Below are 21,750 nucleotides of genomic sequence, written 5' to 3' on the forward strand. Positions count from 1 at the left end.
ACTTCGGAGATATTCAGTATCCAGAAAACTCCTCCGACGAAACTGCATGGGTGAAAGAAGCAGGTTCAAGTGCTCTTCAACCTGCGTAAGAGGAGAGCAAACGAATGGTTTTATAAGGGACGTATCTGCCCTATCACAACCACCGACACAGGTAGGTGAGAACTACGCACCAGAGGGAGCGAAAAGGCAATCTCGCGGCAGAGTGGTGCGCTACTGCGTGAAGAACGGCACGCGGGTCGTCTACAGCAGGAGTGGATCCCCTCAGGCGAACAACAGAACGGACCACACATTCTTTAACTAAAGCTGAATTCTCTGTCTAGAAAGATTATCTTGCTCTTGAATTTCCCTTAGTTGTCACCATAGCCATCAACCTAATTATGTCCACTGCAGGTCGAAAGCCTCCTCTACTCACTTACAGCAGATCCGACACTGCCTGAGTCCATTATTTGCCCCTAAGTTCTCTTAAGTCACCCCCACATTAGGTCAACGGTCTGCCCCAAGTTCTAGACCCGACTCTCGGTAGTCATTCTTTTACCCTGGTGGTCCATCATGCACCTGTTCTGCTCACGAGCCATTACGTTCGTGCGTCACGCGACACGTGCAATTCTACAACTATTTTGCAAATTGTACTCCCCCAATATAAAGTTTTGTGACTTTTTTGGGACGCATTCTCTAGAGCGCGTCGACCAAAATCTGCCCCAAGGACAGTTGTTCGAAACCGGCCTTTGCCCGGGTGTTTTCTTTTTTAAACTAAACTATTATTTTTATTGCTTAGGGTAGTTTTTGGTGTTTTAAATTATTTCTTTGTGTGCATTAGGTCATGTACATGCGTAGGTTGAGTTGTCTCGCTTTTGTTATCAGAGCGATGTAGTGCTATACAGGGCAACTGTGTTACAAACCACCAGTAGACGTCAATATAGTGGACTGCTTATAATACCGTCGGACGGCACTCTACAAGCGGCCTTTTTATGAAGTGCCCACATTGCCCCGAAAAGATCCCGATTACTGGCGAATCCCTCAAGTGTTTATGTGTCACCAAAAAAGAAAACTAAACCTTTCATTCTGACCTGCCAACCGGAGCAAATAGCACATTTGGTGGGGAATTGATCTGCTGTTACCAGAAGTGGATTAAAACCCTATCGGAACATGAATGTGTTTCTTATTTACTCTTAACAGCGGCTGCCATTTTTTGACCAAGTTACAACAACGGCGCTTTTTCCAAAAAACTGGGCAGTTAGGGCTTTCGCCTTAATAAATGTTTCAAGATACACATACATGGCAAAAGATCGAGGTATATTCTATAACCCCTAGAGGTCTTCCTGCTGAGATTCAAGTACGTTTTTCACATGTATCTCGATACGGAAATACACGTACTCCAAATGATCTCGGAACTGCCAAGCCCTGCCAAAGTTAGGTACGAGCGAATATATTAAACCTGTCAATTTTCCGTACAAAGTGGTTGCGGTGGATAGTTGTGACAAACTGCTCCCACTATACTTGCCAATCCTGACAGCCCACTGAAAAAAGTCATACCAAACGTATGGACGTACGCTTGCGGAACCGATACGGCAGAACTGCTGGTGGCAGCTCTCACCGTGTGTTCTTGAGCATCTCGCCAGCGGTAGTAATAGAGGGACTGGTGACGGTGAAAGAGGGCGGCGGGGCGGCGCTGTGCACGAGGGGCCAAAAATGCTCATCTTGTCATTAGCGCTTCCTTCTCCCAGGCCCCAGAAGAACGCAGAAGAACAAGCGGAGTCCACAGGAAAACCACGCCAGTATCAACTTTCCAGGCCATACTTCCCGAAACCTTACATCACACACTCTAAATCAGAAGAAATGACTCCAACTCGCATCCAAACAAATGCCTCCGTTCATACATTTCGCTTAGATCAATGTTTCCCGCTAAATTTCCCGCCCAACGCAGTTTATGTTCCAACACCGGCACAATATCCCGTATTTTATTAGAGCGTGAACAGAAGAACCCCGATCTACCCTTTCCTTCCCCCTCACTGCGCTGTGGGAGAACCTGATTACCAGGACATCCAGCAACTTCCGGCATTCAGGGCAACGGTCATCCAGTCATCACCTGGATTCCCCACTAGGCAATCACTCCGACTTGACTGCTCAATAAGAGTTTCATACTACTACTACTACTCGACACTGCGGTGAAGTAAGCGTCTTGGTGTGCATCGGTGAGGTACGTTGGATTGAATCTTGGCATCCAGGGTGTGCAGGTCCACTCGTTTCTGGTCAAGCTGCTTGAGGATGCCATCAATACTGTGGCTCCGGAATTCGCAGCGCCACAATGTTCGACCACGGCCGTGGTTCGACAGACTCAGCGCGCAAGGGTATGGGGATAAAATTATCAGTGCCTTTTCATTCTGTATCTTAGTACGACGACCATCAAAGGTGGGTGCACTGTAAGGTGTGTACGAAACAAAATACGCTACCTAGTAGTTTGCTTTCCACCCCGCTTCTGCACTAATACGCTCAACAAAACTTAGGACTGAAATTCTATTCTCGAGGACGAACATAGGGCTTCCCGCTTCGCTACCCCGTCGTAAGCATCTCCTTGTATAACACACCAACTAAAAGCGCTCGACCACCGGCAATAAGAGGGAAAGGGTGATGTGCGCATGCTCAAATCGGAAAGACACCGGCCAAAATGTCGCTCGGTAGGACCTCCAAGCTGGACGGGAAGAAAAAACTCCCACCTCCCCTCGCGGGAACCCCTGTGTAGATGCGACGCATAGGCGGAGCGTCGAAGCGACCGCGTTTTATAGCGCGCATAACGTTGAGGGGACTGCGTAAGCCGGTCCCAGTCGATGACGACGTTGGCGTACTTGTAAAGCGGTGTGGACTCTAGGTGTTTGAGCCAAGCGTGGATGTTGCTTTGCCGGAGAACGGCACACCGGTTATATGCGCAGTGCGCCCGAAGGAGAGGAAACCGTGGGAGAGAGAGTACTGCACATGCGCTGGCCCCAGCGCGTCTGCCGCGTCTATGACGCAACACAATCCACTTTAATCCAATCCAAATCCAATCCAAGCCAAGCCAAGCCAATCCAATCCAATCCAATCCAATGACCCTCGCGAGAGAGTGTTCGCTATTGGAGAGGAGAGAGGGTGAGCGGTGGAGAGCGCAGCTGGCACGGTGAGGAGAATGGGGGAGGGGTGGACAACGCCCACGACGACGACGACGACGACGACGACGCAGGGACAAGGCGAGTGAATCAGATGCTCTGCATCTAACACCGGCGAGATTGTAACTTTGCTGAGCGCAGCAAAGACAACACAGGACGATGGATACAAGGACCCCTCGTACTGTGTTGTCTTTGCTGCGCTCAACAAAGTTACAATGGATTACCAACTCGCCCGTACCTACACGTTGCTACACTGGAGAGAACGTCACTTCAGGAACTTTAGAAGAAGGAAGCACGGAGGCCAAAAGAAATTCCGTTCTACGCCGATGTTTTCACGCACGCGATATGTGAAAATCGAGGCATACGCATCTTCGATATCAAAACAACTTCAACATAATATGAGGGCTACAAAGGACAAAAAAACTGCTGATTGAGGAGAAACGGTTTTAATTCAGCCACGTGCACGAACGTAATCGGCAGACATTAAGTAAACTGCACGCCCCAACAATTTACACAGCGGAGCGAAGTATAATTACGGTGGCAGACTAATCAAACGTGAAGTGAGGATCCAGGAAAAAATCGTAGGGATCCAGTGACGGGAGCGGGGAAATGGCGCCCAAGTGAAAACAGGAGGAGGGAAAATGAGGTGGTGGTTGCGTAGCTCTTTTTTTTTTTGTCGGTTGGTCGGTGCGGGAAGACGTTTGTTGTGGTTTTTGTCGGCTAACTTCAGTACCTTCTGTTCCCCACCCCACCTCATTCATTTCTTCTTGACCGGCCCCCGCAGTATCTCGTTACAGGCGGATCGGAGCTCACACCACCGTACTGGCACTTCGCCTTCTCGGAAGGTTTAAGTATCCTCAAGCCCGAAATTCATTGGCGGACACTGTAATCTCCGTGGCGTTGCCGAACTTTCCGCAACCGTTGGGCGACAAAAACAGTGTCTTCAGATGGTGCTTAGAGAAGTACTCGAAACCATCTTCCACCACCTCGTGGGGTCTGTATATTAAGTCGAGGTACTGCCTGATGAGTAAATTAGAGGCCACGTTCCGCCCAAGCTGAAGGATACGCGACGCACTTCCACGTATCTGCCCGCAAGGTCACACAGGAGGCCCGTGTCGGGGACCTGTGTTGGTCGCGGGATGCTCCTGATCTTGTGCATTGACTGGAGGTCCACGGACAGTCATTCGTTGCAGCAGAAGATATCCCTCTGTGGTGTAGTGGCGCCCTCTGTGGAGCGCCAGCGCACTGTGTGCGTTTGTGTTGTATTAGGTTGTTACTAGATGCCGTTGCGGTGGGACGCACGTGATGCTAATGATCCAATCACGTGCGTACGCGTGTCCGGTGGTGCCATTGTGATGTGAAATAAATCATTTTTTTCTGGAGTTGTAACAGCGAGGTGGCACTCTTTCTTGTGGGCTTGTGCGTGGGCCGGCGCGGTGCGCCTTCGCTCCCGTCGCTGCCGAGGCCGCTCGCCGTCGCCCACGACACAACACCCGATGGCAGTGATAGGAAGGCGTTCGAAGCAGTGGACGAAGGTCTTTCACTGCTTGGTTTGGCAGCGGCACTTGCACTCACGGTGGAAGCCGTAGATACGACTTATCGAGGCGCACATGGGGGTTGCCCAGGAGCACGACGTTCTCTGGGTACTTGGCTTCCTGGGTAATGGGCAGTAAGCATGCAGTCTCTATGGGCCACTTGCCATGCCCCTGTCCTCATCGCCGCTCAGGAAGAGGTACCTTGCCTTCGGTGGGAAGGCGCCGCCCTCAGACAGCAGCCAGAGGAGTGTGTACTGGCCGCGGATGTTACTCAAGGTCTTGAGTGGTTTCGGTTTCCGCGGGTGCCGCGGATCTAGAACAGAAGGCAGGACCCAGGCCTCCGGTTCTCGTTGAGGTGATGGAACGCACACACAGAGAGGCAGTGGATGCACCTTCGTCTTCTTCGTACGCAACATCGCTATTGCCCCCTGCCTGCGCCGATTTGATTCGTCATTTACAGCATTCATTGTTACGTGTATAATGGAAGAGACGACCCGCGTGCTCAAGACGAACAACACGACCGGTTACGCGCTCTCCAACAAAACCTTAATTGCAGAAAGTCTTTATTCAACTTTGCCTCATCATTATCACCATCATCAGCCTGCTTAAATCCACTGCTGATCAAAGGTCTGCTGTTGACGGAGATCTGGTCCTGTACTACGCAGCTGTCCAGCTCTATACCCGCGTACCAGCTTAAAACAGCTTAACCTGGTGAGACGGGACCGGACTGCCACCCAGAGCCAGGGACTCCTGGACTAAGGAGTTTCCCCACTGTTCTGCCTCCACACACGGAGTCGGATTGGGCCTCAATAGAAGCTTTATCCACCTCCCCCATTCATTTTTTGCACCAAGATTTCTTAATTCTTTCTGTTGTGTTGTGTTGGCGCACAGTGCTAAGGTGGCCAATTTACATCGTCATCATCAGTAACCACTGTACGATTATAAATAGGCTGTGTCTAAAGTGCCGTCCGACGGTTTTATAAGCACTCAGCTATATCGACGTTCACCGGCGTTTTATGAAAAAATTGCCGCGTTTGCCAGTACAGCGCTCTAGATAACATAAAGCTAAGCAACCTAACCCTAAACATAACATAGGCTAACCTAACGCACACAAAGAACTCATTTAAAACACCAAAACTAACCTAAGGCACAAAAATACACTTCAAATAAACAATGAAAAAAAAACAAGCGAGGTAAGAGCCGGTGTCGAACCACCGACTCGGGGATCAAGAAGCTAAGAAAGATCCTCTACACTACAATGACAGACTCTTTGGGTGGTGCTAGCCTAGTGTTAAATATTCGCATGTCGTCGGACGGCAACGTAGCCATGCCTGCAACGATCAGCTAGAGTGACGTCGGACGGCACTCTAGACACTGCGTTATAAATAACGTGTAACAAGAAAAATTACGCCCACCTCCCCTCGCGGGAACCCTGGTGTGATGCGACGCTGAAGGGGGTAGAGAGAGTGTTCGCTCTGACCTGGGCACGCGCCGGCGCCAGTGCGTCTGCCGCGGCTATGACGCAACACAATCCAAAAAACTCCACTTTAATTCAATCCAATCCAAATCCAATCCAAGCCCAACCAAGCCAATCAAATCGAATCCAATCTAATGCCCCTCGCGAGAGAGTGTTCGTTATCGGAGATAGAGGGGGAGAGTGGAGGAGAGACGCAGCTGTGCGGACGCCGACGACGACGACGGACGCACGCAGGAAGGACAGGGCCGCCGACAAGAGAGGCTCTCTGCGTCGCATCTAAAATGCCTCAAGGTGGCCAATTTACATTGTCATCATGAGTAACCGCTGTACGGTTATAAATAACGTCTAACAATAAAAAAACTCCCACCTCTCAACGCGGGAACCCCTGTGTAGATGAGACGCATACGGGGTTCACGTTGCAGCGTTGGACATCGGAGGAACGGCTCTGGAACGATGGAGCGGAGCGGCGCAGGCACCGCGTTTTATAGCGCGCATAATGGTGAGGGGACGCGCCGGCGCCAGTGCGTCTGCAGCAGCTATGACGCAACACAATACAACACGATTCACTTTAATCCAATCCAAGCCAAGCCAAACCAAGCCAAGCCGATCCAAGCCAATCCAATCGAATCCAATCCAATGCCCCTCGCGGGAGAGTGTTCGCTATCGGATAGGAGAGGGGGTGAGCGGCGGAGAGCGCAGCTGGCGTGGCGAGGAGAATGGGGGAGAGGCGGACGCCGGTGACGCCGGATGCAGGGACAAGGCGGGTGAATGAGATGCGGTCGCATCTAAAAAATGCCTGTTTTTTGTGGGTACGAGGTGGCGTCTGAATCTCTCTGCCACCTATGGGGACTCGATTGGGGTCGGATACATCATAATGGCGACGAGGTAAACCTCTTCGGCAGCGGGCGGAACGCCCCGTAAGTACTGAAGTACGGCATACTGCTATCTTCTTCAATGGCACGGACGCCACCGCCACCGCTTCCACCGACACCGGGAAAGCCCACCATACCATGGACACAACGGCGTCAGCTGTTCGCGAACTATCTCTTAGCGTCGGCAAGCGACGCGTACCTGCCAGCACGCCGCGAGGCACTCCTTCTACATTGCTTGGGGTTTAGGGACAACAAATATACTACACGCTACCAGAGAAGCAACCTACGAAGGATGACGACGAATTCTAGACTGCTCTACAGACGCTCGAGGCCTCCTATGCAGCACGTACTAACGTTGTCATTGAACGCCAGCGTTTTGGTCAACACGTTCAGTTGCCGGGCAAGACCACAGACATGTTCGTTTCTTCGCTGCGAGAACATTCACTTACCTGTGCCTTTAATGACAGGGCCGACGAGTTCATACGCGACCAACTCGTAGCAAAGACGAGCAACCCGGCCCGTATTCCGGAGCGGCCACTGTTGAAAGAATCCTCATTGACTTTGGACAGGACCCTCACAATTTCTCGAAGTGTCGAAGAAGCTACAAAATATTCCAAAGAGTTGTCATCTGCTAGCCCTGCAGGGTACATGAAAAACATGGATAATCATTTGGCGCCAGGGCCAGCCGAACAGGCTTCGTAGGGAAAAAAATATGGCTTTCTTTCACTGCGGCACTGCAAAACACTTAGCCAATTCTAGTATTTCCAAAGCAAAAAACAAGTCCTGCAGCAATTGTGGAAAGGTAGGCCATTTCGAGAATCTGTCGTAGCGAGAAGCTTAGCAAGAAGTCCCTCGCTGTTCAAGAAGTCCAGCACCGCGATCCAACACCTCACAGCGAACTGCAACTTAACGGGAAACAGAGCACCGTAGTGCGCATACAAGTACAGGTTCAAGAAACTACCGTGGATTTTCGTGTGGACACGGGTTCTGCAGTTTAATTCTTGTTGCTGACACGTACATCAAACTGAGGCCTCCACCACCACTCTAGCCAACATCGGCGACATTGCTCGATTTTCACGCAGTAAAATCAACATTCAAGGATGCTTCCCTACTGCAGTCCCATATCGGAACTGGTATGCTCAACTCCCGTTCTACGTGGTACCACAACGCACAAATCTCCTGGCCATCGACGCCATCAACACACTGCAAGTAAAGATAAATGTTACGTCACTGAGCTGATTCCACACTTATTGTAAACCGGAAGGGCTCTCTCCTCACCTGCTATCCGTCTTCTCTCACCTGTTTGACAGGGATTTGGGTCTAGCAAAGGGTTTCGTGCATAAAGTCAAGATAGGCGAGAATGTTACTCCTGTAAGCACTAAACTACGACGTTTGTTTTTGGCGGTGAAGGAATCTGTGGAAGCTGAACTGGATCGGCTAGAACAGGCAGATGTGGTTCAAAAAATTGAGTGTCCCTTCGATCTCCCCAATAGTTGTAATGAAGAAAAAGAGCGCGAAAATTAGGATATGCGTGGACCTTAGGGAATTTAACAAACCAATCATTGTGGACTCATTTCCTCTACCCCACACAGAATAGTTGCTACACAAGCTGCATGGTACAAATTTCTTTTCAAGACTTGATTTGGCCTCTGCCTATGATCAAATGGTACTTAGCCCAGACACCAGGGATATGACTGCCTTCATCACAGAGCATGGGCTGTACAGGTACAAGCTGGTCTCTTTTGGACTCGCTTCAGCACCAGCTGCTTTCCAGAGACTGATGACTACAATCTTGCAAGGCTGCAGAAATACTCTCTGCTACATTGACGACATTGTTGGTTTTGTGTGTACAAAAAAAGAGCATGGGGCCTGCCTTCTGCATGTTTTGAAGTGCATTGCCCATGCTGGGCGAAAACTGAATGACAAGTGCATTTTCGGAGTAAAGGAGCTTGAAATATTGGGTCACAGAGTGACCGAAGAAGGGGTTCGCCCACTCATGAGCAATGTAGAGGCCATCCAAACAGTTCCAGGCCCCAGAATGGTAGCAATGTTTGGACCTTTCCTTGGCATGGTTGGGTATCATGCAAAATTCATACCGCACTATTCTGAGCTCGTTGAGCCTCTACGACAGCTCTTACGGAAGGGAGTAGGTTTTACTTGTACGCCAGAAAGGCAAGCCTTTTGTGACCAACTGAAGCTCCTCTTGGCAAGTAACTGCTTACAGCTTTTTGACCCTGCTCTGGAATTAGTGGTTACAACAGATGCTTCTGGCATTGGCATAGGAGCTCTACTCCAGCAAAAGAAGGGTGTAGACTTGCATACCATCGCTTTTGCATCAAGGCACCGAACACCGGCTGAAGTCAAGTACTCCGTAGGCGAACTGAGAGCACTAGCCTGCATATGGGCATGGGAGCATTGGAAGAGGTACCTTTAAGGCCGGCACTTCACGTTACGCACAGATCATCAGGCACTGGTTACGGTGCTTGGTGCAAATGGAGCGGGCCGTCAGTCTTTCAGGATTGCCAGATGGCATGCCAGACTACTGGCATGTCATGCTGGCATGCTGGGGAAGTTGTGTTGTGTGACGGTGTGCTGCCCCTTTTTGGGAGGAGGGGATGTTGTGTTTTGTAATTTAGTTATGTTCATACAACCAGGTGGGGCACAGTGCTGAGGTGGCCATTTTTCATTGTTATCATCAGTAAGCGCAGGCCGATTATAAATTGCGTGTAACAAGAATAAAGGCACTCTTTTTCGTGGATACGAGGGGGCGCCTGCATCTCTCTGTCACGTATGGTGACTCGATGGGCGTGAGATACAACACTTTCCTCCATGAGCTTGCGGTCTACCCCTAATTTTAGTCCCAACTCTCGGTCTACATTCTGTCACCCTGGTAGACTACCAAGCACGTGTTGCACTCACATGTCTAGACGTTCAGGTTGCACTCGGAGCGCACTGTTTTACAAATTTACGCTTCCAGTTTATAGTTTTCTAAATTTTGTGAATCAGGCACATTGCCCCTAAAAGTTTGCTATTCCCGGCAAATCCCTCAATTGTATATGTGCTCCAAAGAACGAAACAAATCAAACAACTTTTGTTAGACGCTGGCAGCTTGACTAAAGAAACAGGAGGTAGCACAGTTGGTACCGCACTGGGCTACTGATTTGCAGACCCGCGTTTTAGGATTGACAGACCTTGCCTGTCGACGCACTCCCGATTCCGTCATAGGTTGGAATGCTCATTCCATTTTCTTCAGCTACTGTTAAAGAGGCTTTGCTGTGGCGCCTAAGTGGCACAGGAGCAGAAGAAGCTGTTTTCAAGCTTACGGCCTTGGTTCTGGTCGCAGAGATTTTAATTCTTTTGCAGTAAGGGTCGGCAATTGTTTTCCTAGAGCATGTTCTCTCGAGCCAATTCTACGCAGTCGTCTTGAAAATAAGTAAAGATTGATATCTTTTAGGTCTGTTTCGCCTGCCAGCACGTTATTTTTTGTTCGAGTGTCCTCGTACGCCGAAAACTAGAGGGAACGTGTCGTGCGTCTCGGCGGCTAGGTTTGCCAATAGGTACTTACAAAGGATTCCTCTGGCGCCAGCTGCTCTCGGCAGCTATTGTAGCAAAGACGAGTCTGTCAAACACTACCTCTTGACCTGTCGACGTTTTTCACGTCTCAGACGTCAGTTCCTGGAGGTGGCGCTTTGCGGGTTAGAGATATCCCTATCAGTGCAGGCTCTACTATCATTCTGGGCTTCCGAAGTGGGGTTCTGCCGCCTGGATGTATGCTCTGCCCTCCTGTGCTTCATTGAAAATTCTCACAGATTGAAGTCATGATTGCGATTGTTTACTCTCGCCTTGATTTTTCAGTTTTTTCTCTGTAATGTATGAAGCCAAAACTCTTTCCAGCCGGTCTAAATTAGTTTTCTAAGCGCCTCGTAATTAAATAAGAATTCTATCTATATTCCCTGTCTTCTGTTGATTATCCGATACCCTGATATGGTATGTGCCATACATGAAGGCGAAACAACAACAAATACGCACCCGTGTTCAAATACCATCGAATCACAAATGTGTATTTTTTTATTTACTCCTTTAACTGCGGCTATTTTCTTGACTGTACACATACCACAACAACAATGGCGCTTTTAACGCAAGAGCTGTTCGCGAAGCCGGTTTCCACCGGTTCTAGCGAAGCCGGTTGCCGCCGGTTAGTCTGGGCGGCCACTTGCTGAGCTGAGGTGCTGGTGGAAGCTTTTACCATCTGTACTGGTGACCGTAGGCGGGGATGATAGAGCAGACGATAGAGCGGTGCCCCTTCCCGCCGTTGTTACTTGAGCTCTGACTAACTCAGCGGCTTGCTGCGCGTGCGCTGTGCTCCGGGAGAGACTGTTTTTCGCTCCCTCTGATGCGCTCTTCCCACCTACCAGCGTCAGTAGATGCGAGAGCGTAGTAGCTACGTCCTCTATTGACCCGTGCAATACCTTTCCCTTTACTTGTAACTCATCTCCAACCTCATGTTCTCGGACTTGCGCATAGGCTTGCGCAGGGGGTTTTTGCGTAGAAGCAGCGACCGTTCTATTTTCATTAGTCCCAGCCACATAAAGCTGCTGAATAAAAACATCTGACACAGAAGGTGAGGGCTTGAGATGGCAAAAAACTACTGCGTGCGGTGAACAGCTTTAATATAGACAAGAATAGTCGCACACAATTAGTCAGCAGAGTGTCAGAGAAATAATTAGACGTCACTAAATTGGACCAGAGAAAAAAAAACGAACGTGAGCTAATCAAACACGGAGTGAGAGGGGTGGGGGGAATTGCAGCAAACCACGGACTGCGGTGGCGAAAATGATCGCCAAAGAGAAAATAGGAACAGGCATATAGGCGGCGGTTTCGTATCCCATGTTCATCGTTTGGTTGGTCAGAGACTAATTGTGGTTGCTACTGGTACTTTGTTTATTACACTCTCCGTCCCTCTGTCGTTGCAGCCCGCCTCCCACCACACATTTCCTTTGCGCCGGACTCCGCGGTGGCCTGACGGGCGCCCCGGAGTTGAGACCACTGTACTGGTACTTTGCCCTCTTCACATAGGGTTTCAGGATCTTGAAGCTGCAGATAAGAACACCATCGACGGATACCATTCCCCCTGCAGCGTTGTCAAACTCGCTGTAACAAATCGGAACCATTAACAGAGTCACAAGCTTTTGCTCGGAAAATTCGAAACTGTCCTCCACTACTTCCTGGTCGAAGTCGAGGTTGTGCATGTTGAAAATCTGAAAGACCGCTTCGGACCCAAAGGTGAAGGGAACGCCGTGGTCGTTTTCGCCCCAACCCTGGACGCCCTTGTTTGAATGTGACAGCAAGGTCAGACAAGAGAGCTGTGCCGGGGACGTCTGCTGGTCGCGCGATGCGTGGAATCTGTTCAGTTGACTGGGGGTCAGCGGGAAACCCCCTTTGGCACCAGAAGATCTTGTCGTCGATGATGGCAGCGATGGGCGGGCAGTCGAAGCAGTCCACGAACGTCTTCCACAACTTGATGTAGAAGCGGCGCTTGCGCTCATGGTGGAAACAGTAGATGCCGTTGACGGAGGCGCGCACGGGGGCTGCCCCCCAGCAGGAAGTTCTCGTCGTACTTGACCATGCACGCCAGAAGGGGGCCTACGATCGCTACGGACTACCTGCCTTGCCCCTAAAAGCGTAGACGCCACGAAGAGGTACTTGTCCTTCGGTGGGAAGTGAACGAGCCAGAGAAACACCACGTACTGGCCGTGGATTTAGCCGCGCGTCTTGAGCGGTTGCGGTACCAGCGTTTGGCCGCTCCAGAAGAGAAGGCAGGACCCAGGCGTCCGGTTCTCGCGAAAGTGATGGAGCCCGCACAGAGGTTGGTTAGTTCGGTGGTTGATTGGTTGCCTCAGAATATGACACATACCCACGTGGGCGATTGGACAAGACGATGTGTACCTAATCAGAATGTGACCTATATTATTCTAGACACCAAAATTTAGAAAACGGAGGCATTGGACGCATCTTCGTCCACTTTTTACGCTATCCTCACCATCTCCCTCTGCCTGCGCCCACCTCATTCTTTAATTTCAACATAAATTTCGTTGCATCTGACGGAGGGGCCGTGTGCTCTAGACGAAAGAGAGAACCGATGTTATGGTTCCTTTCTTCGTGGCACGTACATACGGAGAAATTAGCCAAGATTGGGGAGCTTTGCGCGAAAATGCCCCCGCATCCCAAAATTCACCAACCCGTGAGCTGGAAACGTAAATTTGTACGGAAGTGCGTGCGGCAGTACACCTGAATGTGATGGCACGTCAGCTGAATAGGTGCAAGGTGTACCATGAACAGAGTGGCTACCGAGAAGATGGACTATATGTATAATTAGGGGCAGACCACTTTCTCGTTGGAACGAACAATTACGAAAATTAGAGGTACAAGAATGGACTCGGGCATTGCAGAAAGAGGGCAATTTGAGGTCAATGGGAGAGGCCTTCATGTTCTAGTGGAAATTCGCACAATGATGATGATGATGACAACGCAAATTTCGAAATAAACTATCCCAATAGACGATTCAGGTTTAGATGTGGACTGTATGATCGGTTGTCTCATTCGTCTCAATGGCGCGGGTAATCTGCCTTGGAAGACAGGTAGGAATCTGTGTTGTAACTAAAGACTAAGATGGGCGCCGCCAAGGGACGACAGCAGCAGGGTTAGAAGAGAACGAAGCTGCATCCACCGCTACGCTCTGTGTGCGTTCCATCACCTCCAGAAGAACCGCCCGCCTCGGTCCTGCCTCCTCTTATTGATCCGCGCCACCCGCGGAATACCAAACCGCTCAACACCTGCGCCGACATTCACGGCCAGTACGCGGTCCTCCGCCTGCTGTATCAGTGCGGCGCCTTCCCCCCGAGGACAAGGTATCTTTTCCTGGGGTGCTACGTGGACAGGGGGCAAGGCGAGAAGGTCCTGGAGACCATCTGCCTGCTGCAGGCGTACAAGGTCAAGTACGCGGAGACCTTCCTCCTCCGGGGCAACCCCTCGAGTACACCTCCTCTAGTGGCACTACGGCTTCCACCACGAGTGCTAGCGCTGCTGCAGCACCAAGCTGTGGAAGACCTTCGTCAACTCCTTGCTCAAGTTGGCCATTGTCGACGACAAGATCTTCTGCTGCCATGGGAGGCTGTCCTCTGACCTCTGCAGTCAACGGAGCAGATCAGGCGCATCACGTGACAAGCGGCCCCGGCGCAACCCTTTTGTTTGACCTTGCTTTCGTCCATGGCTCGGTGAAGAACGACCATGACGTACCCGAGCTCGTGTATTTCAGCACCATTATTTCATAGATATGTTTTTGAAGTTATTGGACTACTAATACATTCATATTCTTTCGCCTATTTCTGTTCACTATTCGTATGCATTAAAACTGTTTTACCGCACACTGAAATTTTGTGTGTGATCTCTAGCCCTCGTTTACTGTTTTGGTTGTTTTTACAGCGAAAATGTTCATAGCTAGGCGAAAGAATACTTCGGAGATGTTCACCATGCAGAAAACTCCTCCGACGCAACTGCATGGGGGAAAGAAGCAGGTTGAAGTGCTCTTCAACCTGCGTAACAGGGAAACAAACAAAGGGTTTTATAGGTGACGCATCTGCCCTATCACAACCACCGACACAGGTAGGTGAGAACGACGCACCAGAGGGAGCGAAAAGGCAATCTCGCGGCAGTGTGGTGCGCTACTGCGTGAAGAACAGCACGCGGGTCGTCTACACCAGGAGTCGATCCCCTTAGGCGAACAACAGAACGGACCACACATTCTTTAACTAAAGCTGAATTCTCTGTCTAGAAAGACTATCTTGCTCTTGAATTTCCCTAGTTGTCACCATAACCATCAACCTAATTATGTCCACTGCAGGTCGAAAGCCTCCTACACTCACTCACAGCTCATACGTCACTGTTTGAGTCCATTGTTTGCCCTCAAGTTTTCTTAAGTCACCCCCACATTAGGTCAACGGTCTGCCCCAAGTTCTAGACCCGACTCTCGGTAGTCATTCTTTTACCCTAGTGGTCCATCATGCACCTGTTCTGCTCACGAGCCAGTACGTTCGTGCGTCACGCGCCACGTGCAATTCTACAACAATTCTGCAAATTGTACGTTGCCAGTATAAAGTTTTGTTAATTTTTGTGACGCATTTTCTAAAGCGCGTCGACGGCACTCTAGACACTGACCAAATTATTTCTTTGTGTGCATTAGGTCATGTACATGCGTGGGTTGAGTTGTCAAGCTTTGCGTTATCTAGAGCGATTTAGTACTAGACAGGGCAACTGTGTTACAAACCGCCAGTGGACGTCGATATAGTCGACTGCTTATAATGCCGTCGGACGGCACTCTAGATGCTCTAGACGCGGCCTTTTTATGAAGTGCACACATTGCCCCGAAAAGATCCCGATTCCTAGCCAATCCCTCAAGTGTGTATGTGTTACCAAGAAAGGAAGCGAAAGCTTTCCTTCTGACCTGCCAACGGGAGCAAATAGCACATCCGGGACGGCTTGCAAGCACTAACTCCTGCTCTTAAACAAGCCCCGAGAGGTACTACTTTACAAATTTATACAGACTCCATGGCGGCCATACGTGATTTACGCCGAGTGAATAACAACTCGGCTATCTCGAGGGACATTCATGACATACTGGATACGTACTCCTGCCCTCTGCGGCTCTCGTGGGTCCGGCGAAATACGCTTCCCGCTCACATTGCGGCGGATGGTGCCTGCCACACTGCATTTCTTCACGACGATTGCCTTTACTGAGATTAGATACCGCAGGACAGTTTTTACAAAGGAAAGAAGATCTTCGTCACGCCACACGAGCTCTAATTCCACCGTGTGGAACGGACCTCCCTAGCCGACTCGCTCGCTGGGAGGAGGTCTTGCTGCGAAGACTTCGTGTTGGTGTAGCCCTCTCTCCCGCTGTTACCCGGGAGTGGCCACCATGCTACCATGCCCCGTTCGACCAGAACTGCCCCTTTTACACGGCTCCTGCCGAAGATGCGGACACAGAACATTTGCTGTGGACGTGCCCTTCACTGCAAGCGGCCAGAACACGACACCTTCGAGGCACAGGCCTCCACCCTGGCAGACCACCTGACCTCCATCGGTGGATATGGGGACCCCACCACCGCTCCCTCCTTGCGTTTGTTCGCGAAGCGGGAGTTAACGTATACTTGTAGCATAGTATTTATGCCAACGGGCATACTATCGTAAATAAAAAAAATAGCACATTTGGTAGGGCACTGAGCTGCTACGACCAGAAGTAGATTAATATCCCCTCGTAGCATAAATGTGTTTCTTATTTACTCTTAACAGCGGCTGCCATCTTCTTGACCAAGCAACAACAACGGCGCTTTTTCCAAAAAACTGGGCAGTTAAGGCTTTCTCCTTAATAAATGTTGCAAGATACACATACATGCCAAACGATCGAGATATATTCTAAACCCCTAGATGTCTCCCTGCTGAGATTCAAGTACGTTTTCCAAATGTATCTCAATACAGAAATACAGGAACTCAAAACAATCTCGGAACTGCCCAGCCCTGCCAGGGTTAGGTACGAGCGAATAATTTAAACTTTTCAATTTTTGCTAAAACTTGGTTCCGGTGGATTGTTGTGTCAAACTGCTCCCAAAATACTTGCCAATCCTGACAGCCCACTGAAAAAAAAAAATTCCCTCGCACTTCCCCGAGGGGGAGAGTGTGTAAGTGCGAATGCACGGTTGTTGATTGCGCGATTACGGTGGATATCGTGATCTTGGAGTGGAGAGGAGGCGCCCAACACCCGCAGTCACTGAGCGGAGAGAGGAGGAGGAGAGTAGCGCGCGCCCATCTCCCCCCGTTGCTAGGGAAGACGAGGTGGAAGACGAGGAGCGCGCGCACCCACAGCTGTTGCTATGCGGACGACGGCGGCGGACGATTCAAGCTCGCTTAAGAAGTGCATTCGCACTTAAATGGCATATCAAACGTTTGGGCGTACACTTGTGGAACTGATACGACAGAATTGCTGGTGGCAGCTCTCACCGCGTGTTCTTGAGCAGCTCGCCAGCGGTAGTATTAGAGGGATTGGTGGCTGTCGCAGAGTATGAAAGGGCGGCGCTTTGCACGCAGGCCCATATAATGCTCATCTTGTCATTGCTCTTCCTTCTCCCAGGCCCCCGAAAAACACAGAAGAACAAGGGGAGTTTACAGGAAACCCACACCAATATCAACTTTCCAGGCCATACTTCCCGAAACCTTGCATCACGCACTCTAAATCAGAAGAAATGACTCCGCCTTGCATCCAAACAAATGCCTCCGTTCATCCATTTCGCTTAGACCACATGTTTCCCGCTAAATTTACCGACTAATGCAGTTTCCGGTCCAATACAGGAAAATATCCCGTATTTTATTAAAGCGGGCAGAAGAACCCCCATCCCCCACAGTTTCCTACCCCCCTGTGCTGTGGGAAAACCTGATTACCAGCGACCACCTGGACATCCACTAACTTCCCGCATTCAGCGCATCGGTCACCCTGTCATCACTTGGATTCCCACACTAGGCAACCACTCCGACATGATTGCTCAATAAAAGTTTCATACTACTACTACTACTACTCGAGACTGCGGTGAAGTCAGCGTCTTGGTCTGCATCGGTGAGGTACGTTAGACTGAATCTTGGCATCCAGGGTGTGCAGGTCCACTCATTTCTGGTCAAGCTGGTTGAGGATGCCATCAATACTGTGGCTCCGGAATTCGCAGCGCCGCAATGTTCGACAGAGTCAGCGCACAAGGGGAGGGGGATAAAATGATCAGTGCCCTTCCATTCTGTATCTTTGTACGACGACCATCAAAAGTGGGTGCACTGCAAGGTGTGTACGAAACAAAATACGCTAGCTAGTAGTTTGCTTTCCACCCCACTCCCGCACAAATCAGCTCAACAAAACTTAGGATTGAAATGCTATTTTAGAGGACAAACATGGGGCTGCCAGTTTCGCTCCCGCGTCGTAAGCATCTGTTTGTGTAACACACCAACCCACAGTTCTCGACCACAGGCAAAAACAGGGGAACGGGGGATGTGCGAGTGCTCAGATGGTAAAGACACCGTCCCAAATGTCGCTCGGTAGTACCTCCAAGCTGCACGGAAAGAAACACCGGCGGGAACGACAGTTCAGGAACGTTTGAAGGAGGAAGCACGGAGGGCAAAAAAATCCGTTCTACGCCGATTTTTAAATGCGGAGCATTTCTTAGGCTCGCGATGTCACTCGTCGACGTTGTCGGCGCCGTATACACGCTCACTGCGCATGCGCGTCCCGTAGAGGCGCAGGTGCGCGTCTCTCCCCCGTACCCTCCTCGCTCTCAACAACAGGTGCGGCGGTGCGGGAGGAGCGCGTGTACCCCGTGCGCTTCGTCGCTCTCAACAACAGCTGCGGCGGTGCGGGGGGGAGCGCGTCTGTGCGCGCATGCGTCGTAGCTACCCGTGCGCTGCGTCGCGCTCAACAGTAACGGCGGCAGGGCGTGTACACGTGATAACGGCGTGGTGGGTGCGTGGAAAGTTCGCGCGCTTGTGTACGGAAGTGTGCGCATGCGCGTCTCTCTCCCGTACTCCTCTCCCTCGAACGCGGACGGTGTGTATATAGGCGGCGGAGAGCGCGTTCGGAATTCAGTCAAGGGCGTCTTTGATTGGCTTCCGCTTGACTTGACGCTTTGCTTGACGGCACCAAGCAATAAAGACAGACTTTACACTCCTTGCCTTCGCTTCTCCTTCATTCAATAAATAAGAATAATAAAGAGAAAATAACAGTGAAGCATTCCCAAACCATACCCAATTACGCAACATTCACGCGATACCCCCACCACTCTGCGACGCATTTACTCGAGTTCCCCCCGTGGGAAGATGCGGGCGGTTTTTTTCACGCACACGATATGTGGAAATCAATGCATATGCATCTTCCAGATAAAAACAACTGCAACATGACATGAGGGCTACAAAGGACAAAAAAGCGCGTCATCCTATTTCATATTTGCCGCGCTTTCTAGGCGCTTTTTCAAAGAAAGTGCTACGAGTTGTGCCGCGCCTCCGCCAGATGGCGCCACGGGTCCGCGACCGAGAGAAGACGCAGTGAAACATCCCCCTCGCGAGGGGCACGATCAAATGCAGAGCATTTCCGGGGGCGCACGACGTTAAGTAGTTTGCGTTACGTTAATGTTGTTGCACTTGTGGCAACTGCTGACGAGAGAGCGCTCGTCAGCAGTAATTTGAATGAGTCAACGATATAAGGCGCATTCGTAGCGTCCCATTCTGTGTCGGCTTTGTGGCGCAGCGGGTAGAACACCATGTACATTGCGTTCCGCCCGCAGGGTCGAGGGATCGAATCCGGGCGCCGGATGGTATTTTTTTTAATAGTAGGGAGGGTGCGGTGCGGACTACGGACGTCAACGCGGGTGGCATCGTGAGTTACTGAAATGCTCTGCATTTAAAAAACTGCTGAGTGAGAAGAAACGGTTTTAATTCAGCCACGTGCACAAACTTAATTGGCAATCATTATGTAAACTGCACGCCACAAGAACTTGCACTACGGAGCGGGGTATAATTACGGTGGCAGACTAGTGAAACGTGAAGTGAGCATCGAGGGGAAAATCGTAGTTATCCAGTGACTGGAGCGGGGAAATGGCGCCCCAGCGAAACAGGTGGAGAGAAGATGAGGTTGTGGTTGCGTAGCTCTTTTTTTTTTTGTCGGTTGGTCGGTGCGGGAAGACGTTTGTTGTGGTTTTTGTCGGCTAAACTCAGTAGCTTCTGTTCCCTACCCCACCTTGTTCATTTCTTCTTCAGTGGACCCCGCAGTATCTCGTTACAGGCGGATCGGAGCTCAGACCACCATACTGGCACTTCGCCTTCTCAGAAGGTTTAAGTATCCTCAAGCCCAAAATTCATTGGCGGACACTGTAATGTCCCCGGCGTTGCCGAACTCACCGCAACATTTGGGCGCCAAAAACAGTGTCTTCAGATGGTGCTTGGAGAAGTACTCGAAACCGACTTCCACCACCTCGTGTGGTCTGCATATTAACTCGAGGTAGTGACTGATGAGTAAATTGGAGGCCACGTTCCACCCAAGCTGAAGGACAAGCGACGCCCATCCACGTATCTTACCGCAAGGTCAAACAGGAGGCCCCTGTCGTGGACCTGTGTTGGTCGCGGGATGCGCCTGATCTTGTCCATTGAGTGGAGGTCCATGGACAGTCACCCGTCGCAGCAAAAGATTTCCCTCGTCGACGCTGGCAGTGACAGGAAGGCAGTCGAAGCAGTCCACGGAGGTCTTCCACTGCTTGATTTGGAAGCGGCGCTTGCACTCACGGTGGAAGCCGTCGATGCGGCTTATCGAGGCGCACATGGGGGTTGCCACGGAGCACGAAGTTGTCTGGGTACTTGGCTTCCTGGGTAATGGGCATAAAGCATACAGTATCTATGGGCTACTTGCCACGCCTATGTCCTCATCGCCGCTGAGGAAGAGGTACATTGCCTTCGGTGGGAAAGCGCCGCCCTCAGACCGCAGCCGGAGGAATGTGTACTGGCCGTGGATGTTACTAAAGGTATTCAGTGGTTTGGGATTCCGCGGCTGGCGCGGAACTAGAAGAGAAGGCAGGGCCCAGGCGTCCGGCTCTCGTGGAGGCGATAGAACGAACACACAAAGAGGCAGTGGACGCAGCTTCGTCTTCTTCTTACGCAACATCGCTACTGCCCCCTGCCTGCACCGATTTTATTCGTCATTTACAGCGTTCATTGTTACGTGTATAATGGAGGAGACGACCCGCATGCTCAAGACGAAAGAAACGACCTATTACGCACTCCCCAACAAAACATTAACTGTCTATGCAGAAAGTCTCTATTCAATTTTGCGTCATCACTATCACCATCATCAGCCTGCTTAAATCCGCTGCACATCAAAGGTGTGTTGTTGACGGAGATTTCCAGACCTCCAACTTGTTTTGTACTACACAGATGTCCAGCTCTGAACCTGGCTCCCATCTTAACCTGGTTAGACGGGTGTTGTGAACCGCAAGAAACCAGGACGCCAGGGTGGGGCAGAACTGTAAACGCACTTCCACCTTTTTTTATTTACTAATGATGATAGTGTGCACGTCCCCTTCTTCCTCCTCTACTTCTACAACATCCTCCCTGGGCTCTTGACGATTTCCAGGGGATACAATTTTTGCACGGGACGCGTCAAGAACTGTCCCGCCGAAAGTCGAACTTTGCATGCACGAACTGCGTTGTCACGCCCAGGAAATGTCTGCTCTATTACTCCCGTTTTCCACAATCCTCTTGGGCCTCTTCCTTCTATAAGAACGACGTCTCCAATCTTGAGAGGTACAGAATTTTTTGTATGGACATGATTAAACGATGAAAGCTGAAGCACATACTCCTCCCATCGCAGCCAAAATGCGTTCATCAGAGCCTGCCGATAATAACATTTTTTGTCCATGTCGGTAACACGTTGTTCCAGGAGATCGAGTTTAACGGTGGGTAGAGCAGTCACTCGTTTACCGATGAGAAAGGGAGCTGGGGTCAAAACTTCGGGTTCACCGATGGAATTGCTCACAAAGGTAAGCGGGCGGGAGTTAACTACCGCTTCGATTTCGCACAGGATGGTGTTGATTTGCTTTGCATTCACTGAAGCTCTGCTGAGAGCAGTTCGCAGAGCTCGCTTAACGCTGCCA

At 50.6% G+C, this 21,750-nt stretch overlaps 2 pseudogenes; one reads left to right on the top strand and one right to left on the bottom strand.

Moving 5' to 3' along the window:
- Positions 1 to 65: 65 nt before the first annotated feature.
- Positions 66 to 13,092, bottom strand: LOC144139736 (serine/threonine-protein phosphatase PP1-beta catalytic subunit-like; annotated as a pseudogene).
- Positions 13,093 to 13,693: 601 nt separating this feature from the next.
- Positions 13,694 to 14,245, top strand: LOC144139737 (serine/threonine-protein phosphatase alpha-2 isoform pseudogene; annotated as a pseudogene).
- The last annotated feature ends 7,505 nt before the right edge of the window (positions 14,246 to 21,750 follow it).

This window comes from Haemaphysalis longicornis, unplaced genomic scaffold, assembly GCF_048455015.1.
Source record: "Haemaphysalis longicornis isolate Haplotype H1 unplaced genomic scaffold, Haemaphysalis longicornis Haplotype H1 scaffold_5, whole genome shotgun sequence".
Lineage (NCBI taxonomy): Eukaryota > Metazoa > Arthropoda > Arachnida > Ixodida > Ixodidae > Haemaphysalis > Haemaphysalis longicornis.